A 6,000-nucleotide genomic window follows, 5' to 3' on the forward strand; every position below is an offset into this window, starting at 1 on the left:
TTAGCTCCCATTTTTCTCAGAATGACAATAGAAATTAAGGACAACAATTATCTACCTCCAAATATGAATTCTGCTAATATAATCTTACTTCTGAAACCTGGGAAAGATCCCACATCACCATCCAGCTATCGACCCATATCGCTGATTAATGCAGATCTTAAAATAATCTGCAAAGCTTTGGCGGGAAGGCTGGAGAAGGTAGTTCCCTCTCTAATACATCCTGACCAAACAGGTTTTATAAAGGGTAGACATTCATCTACCAACATGCGCAGATTAATCAACCTCATAGATTATACAACCATCAACAACCGAGAAGCAACCATTTTGTCACTGGACGCAGAAAAGGCATTTGATCGGGTCAACTGGAAATTTTTAATAGCCACCCTGAACAAATTTGGCTTTGGGAAATCATTTATTAACTGGATTAAAATACTATATGCCTCTCCTAATGCTCGTATCAGAACAAATGATCAAACATCTCCAAGCTTTAATTTACAAAGAGGAACCAGACAAGGCTGTCCACTATCTCCGTCTTTATTTGCACTATTTATTGAACCTCTAGCTGCTGCTATTAGGCAAAGTCGAGACATTGAAGGCATTCAAACCAAAAATTTAGAACACAAAATAAGTCTTTATGCAGATGATGTTTTACTATTTACTCCTAATTCACAATCTTCCATCTGCCAAATCATCTCCCTAATTAATAGATTTTCCTCAGTTTCAGAATACTCCATAAACTGGTCTAAAAGCACAATTTTACCAATTAATTGCAATTATCTAAATCCGTCATCTATTAAAATACAAACAGGCAACATAAAGTACTTAGGTATAAATATCTCCTCTAGGCTTTCTGATCTACTCAAGCTAAACCACACCCAACTACTTAAAACAACCGAGGCTGATCTCACTAGATGGAAAACTCTACCCATTTCTCTAATCGGGAGAGTTGCAGCCATAAAAATGATGATTCTCCCAAAAATTAACTACCTATTTTCAATGATTCCTTCCAAACCTCCAACTACTTGGTTCAAATCATTAGACTCATTCATTTCCCAATACCTCTGGGAAGGTAAACCCCCACGGATTAGTTTAAAAACTATTAAAAAACCTAAAGATAGAGGAGGACTAGGCCTTCCAGACTTCCAGGACTACTACTCCGCGAACAGATTGTGTTATGTACAAAAATGGCTGAATCCTGGTGTGCTGGATGAATCCTGGCTAGACATTGAACAAAATCTCTGTGATAACCTAGATATTTCTAATTTACCTTTCTTCAGTTCTAAAATTAAACAACACAAATGCTTCAGAAGTTTAAACATCAGCTCATCCTTAACAGCCTGGTGGGATTTTCTTAAAAAAAACAACCTCACATTATTTCCATGTAAACTTACCCCCATTTGGAATAACCCTGACATTTTGATTAACAAAAACATGATTCATTTTGCTTCATGGAAGAACAAAGGAATCGAGCAGTTCCAGCATATAATTCAGAATAGAAAATTTATGTCCCTCTCAACGTTATCCTCAACCTATGGAATTAATATAAACAAATTTCTAGAATATCAGCAGCTTAAATCAGCTATAAGCACTAAATACTGCCTGACCCAAATAGACCTAGACCCTCCCCTTACAGTAACACATTTCATGGACCTTAAAAATCCCAAACTCACCTCCAAAATTTATAAGATGTTATCAGACATAGATGAAACCATTTACTTACCCATGACAAAATGGGAGTCTGAGCTATCATTGAATTCTAGTGATCAATTTTGGCTACAGATCTGTTTGAATGCCTTTAATATGACCAAAAGCCCTAATCTGCAACTTATTCAATACAAGATTCTCCACAGAACTCACTACACCGGACAGAGGTTATTTAAAATGGGTCTCAATCAGTCTGCTACATGCACACAGTGCATAGGTAACAACATAGACGACTATTTGCATGCCCTGTGGGTCTGTCCACCTGTCCAATCATTCTGGCGTAAGGTTTGTGAGGACTTATCAATCTGGTTTAATCATAAGATTCCTGCTTGCCCCAAATGCTGCTTATTAGGTGACCTGAATAACATCAACATGGAATCTAACAAGGCTTATATGGTTCTCACCGCTGTATGTATCGCTAAGAAAACTATCCTCCTAAACTGGAAATCTAAAAATAATCTTAGCATCAACCACTACAGAAACCTCATGTCAGAGCATATTAGTTCAGAGATAATGTCCTCCACAAAAAACCTGTCGGCTTCAGACTCTCCCTGGCTCCAGCTGGTTAGTCACATCACCTAGTGGGGGTGGGATGGTGATAGGTTGAGCCGGGTCCTGGCTGGTTGGGTGGGCCGGGGTGGGTTTGGGGGGGTGGGCTCTGCCGGGCCTGTCGTTCTCCCGGCTCGGGGCTCTGGTTGCCTGGGTGGGGTGGTGGTGGGGGCGCACACTCTGCCGGCAACTTGGCAGGGGTTCCTGGGCGGGTGCCTGCTGGGCGCAGGGTAGGAAGTGCGGCTGACCGGGAACGGCGGCCGGGTGCCGTGCTGGGTGGCTGGTCGCCGTGGCGGGGGCTGGGGGGGGGGCTTGGGGCTCTGGGGCCTGGGGTCGTCTGCCCGTGGCCGGTGTTTCGCCCGTGGCCGGTAGTTGGCGCGTGGCCTGGCCCCCCGGGGGTCGGCGCCGCAGTCACAGCAGGGGTTAATGGGTTCACTTGGGTGGGTTTATTTCATTATTATTATTATTATTATTATTATTATATTAATTATTTTATTATTATTATTATCATTATTAGTATTAGTATTAGTATTATTATTATTACTTATTTATTTTTTTGGGGGGGGGGGCCTGGGGGGGCAGTGTGCTAGTCCTTAGGGGGGCCAGGGTATGAATGGTGGGGCTGGACCCCCTGCCCCCCCGTTCTGGCACCGGGACCCTTCCTTGCTGGCTGTCTCTCGGCGCCGCGAGGCTCTGGCCTCCAACTGCGGCTGGCTTGGCGTTTCTGGCTGCTCGGCCGCTCTGGGAGGGGGGGCGCCTACCGCGGCCGGCTGGGGGGCCGGTCGCTCGGGGGAGCCTTCTCCCCCGGTTGTGCCCATCCGCCCGCTCCTCCCCGCTCTCACCCAAACAAATATTGCACACAGGCACATAGGGCCCCGGGATCTGGATGGGAGGGGTATGCTGGCGGGGCTCACTGGGGAAGCCCCTCTCTGGGTTCTCGTTGGCACCCGCCCTCCTCCCCGCTTTTTACTTGCATATTAGACACTCTGATTCATCTAGGGCCTTGTGGAGAGGGTTTGGTGGAGGGGGGCACGGTGAAACATCCGTGCTCACCTTTCGCTGGCCCCCCCACAATTTTAACTTCCTCTGTAGACACACACACTGCATGCTAGCAGCACACACAAAGCAAATACACACCACTCACAGAGGGACTCCGGAGTGGGGGGCTTTGCGGCTTGGCAGCGGTGGATCCCCCCACACTGGTGACCTCCTATTTTACCTGCAGCACACACACAGCACTCCCACACCTCCATACATGGGTGGGGTCGGGGGGGGGGCGGCCGGTCTTCACCCGCCTGGTCCTCTCGGGGCGGCCGGGCTTATGGGTGTCCTGTCGGCTGCGGGAGGGGTCGGGCATGCGGCGCTGGGGGTCGGCCGGCTGGGGGGGGGTTGCTGCTTGGCGGCGGGGGTAGGGAGGGTAACCAGATGATTGTGAGTATGTGTGTGTGAGTGCATGGGTAGGACCGACCTGGGGGCTGGCTCGCTGGGACCCTCTGGGGCTTTCCCTCCCCATCACAGAGAGGGGAGGGCACTGAGAGGGTTGGGGAGGGGGGGTCAGATATTATGGCGGGGGGGGTGGTAGTGCGTAGGGTTTTAGGGGGGTGGCTGTGGCTGTGGGTGCGTGGCGATCCCTGGGTTGCTAAGGTCGCGGGCCTGGGCTGGCTTGCGGGGACGGGGCGCCGGTCGGGTGGTGGCCGGCTCTTGGGTTCCGGGGGCCCTGGCTTCGTCCCTGGCCTTTGTCTCGGTGTCCGGCGCCCGGTGGCCCCCATGGCTGCCGCTTGGTACGGCTAAGCGCTCCTGTCTTGTGGCCTGGGGGCCGGACACTGGGTTCGCTTGTGCCTCTGGGCATTGGGGGGGCCCCTGTAGGGGGGCCCTCTCTGTGCCTGGCTGGTGGGGTGGGCGGTCCCCTCCTCCTCCCCTCCCGGGCTGCCTGGGTCCGGATGCTGGGGGGGCTTCTGGCCTGGGGGGCTCTCCTCCCCTCTCCTGGTCTGGCTGGTCTGGCTGGGTAGGATCTGGCTCCCTTTATGAACACACGGTTCACGTCGGCAGCATGCATGTATCTCCACCCCCACGTGCACGTGCACACTCCACACTGCTCCCTGTCTGCTTCATCCCTCCTCCTTACCTACAGTGTATTGATGGACAGTTTTTTTTTTCTCGCTCATCTTAGTGTCAGATTTTCACCTTTGATGTAACATTCGTCTTTCCAGCAGATCTGGTATAATTGTTACAGCTTAAATTAATAACTTAGTCAAATCAGTGCTTGTATCCCCCACCTTTTCACCTTTCTTCCTTTTACTCTCTTCCACCCTCCCCTCACATTCTTCCCCTGTCCCTCCCCACACACACTAAATGTAACAAATAAATAAAAAATAATACGACAAAAAGGGGTTTATACAAATCTACACTCTAGTTTCTTGAAGCTATATAACCTCTTTTTGTGATAGTAAAACCTGTCCAACACAAAAAGCCTTCAGCTCTAATCTGTTTGCTCAGCTGTTGGACAGAACAAGTTAAAGAAAAAGAAAAAAGAAAAAAAAAAAAAATAAATTTGTGATAGTGCTTTTAATGCATGTGCAGTTTAATGTTTTTACTTTTTGGTTAATTTGCTAAAAGTTAATTGGACAGTGTCATTATTCATGTTTTTCTCCCTCAAAAACATGACCAAAAAAAAAGCTGTGGAGCTTAACGCTTTTCCCAATGCCAAAGGCGTTCACGTTCCATCCACAGACACTCGCATATTTCGCCCCGCTCGTCATCTCACCAGCAACAGTTTCAAAACACAGGGTCATTATTTCAACATTTTCATTTTATCGTGGCAAACTTTTTTTTTTTCCCACGGTGCGCATTAATTTAAATCGCCCATTAAAGAAGTTTGATGCGGAATGTAATATACATTTTGTGAAACAATTAACTTTTTATTAAAAAGAAGTGGCTGTATTAATAGAGGTGGGCGGGATAATAGTAGCAGCAATGCATGAATAGACCCTTCCGCATAACCCCAAAGGGGAAATAAGATAATTGAGTAGAGAATGTCGCACAAACCCGATTTTTTTTTTTTCTAATCCAAAAGATGCAAATAGATAACAGATCAAGTGCTTATTGTTCTCGCACCCCCCGCATGCCACCGACGTTTTACCAACTGTGGTACGCGTGCCCCAGGTTGCTGACCCCTGACCTATACACACATACTCATACACACGGATCAGTGTGGGGTTCTGAGTCTTGGCCAAGGACACTTGGGCAGGCAAGGCAGGAACTGAACCTGCAATCTTCCAGGCAGCAGTTGACCGCTCTACCTTTGCTTCACGGCCGTCCCAAAATGTAGCAATTCCATGAACTGAATCTGGAGTCTTTTCCAATTAAATGACAGCTAAGTCTATAGATGTCCACTTAGAAGAGGGGTTTATACAAATACTGAGTTTATATACCAAATACGTTACCTATTGTTACAGTAAGATCTGCCCAACACAAAAGGCCTTCAGCTCTTATCTGCTTGCTTAGCTGCTGGACAGGACAGGTTAAAAAATAATAATCAAGGAGCCCAAAATGGTACAATTAACAATTCATTTGTCACTTTTGCTATAGTATGCACACGTGTGCAATTCTTTCCCAACACTCAATCATGTTAACCAGCCACTGAGAGACACTAAATCCAGTAAGATAAAACCTCTCCAAAGGCTTTTAATTATGTATCTCTTTCAAAGGACAAGACATATCCGATGGCACACTTCTCTCTGTGCTTTT

The sequence above is a fragment of the Oryzias latipes genome, chromosome 22 (assembly GCF_002234675.1).
Source record: "Oryzias latipes chromosome 22, ASM223467v1".
Taxonomy (NCBI): domain Eukaryota; kingdom Metazoa; phylum Chordata; class Actinopteri; order Beloniformes; family Adrianichthyidae; genus Oryzias; species Oryzias latipes.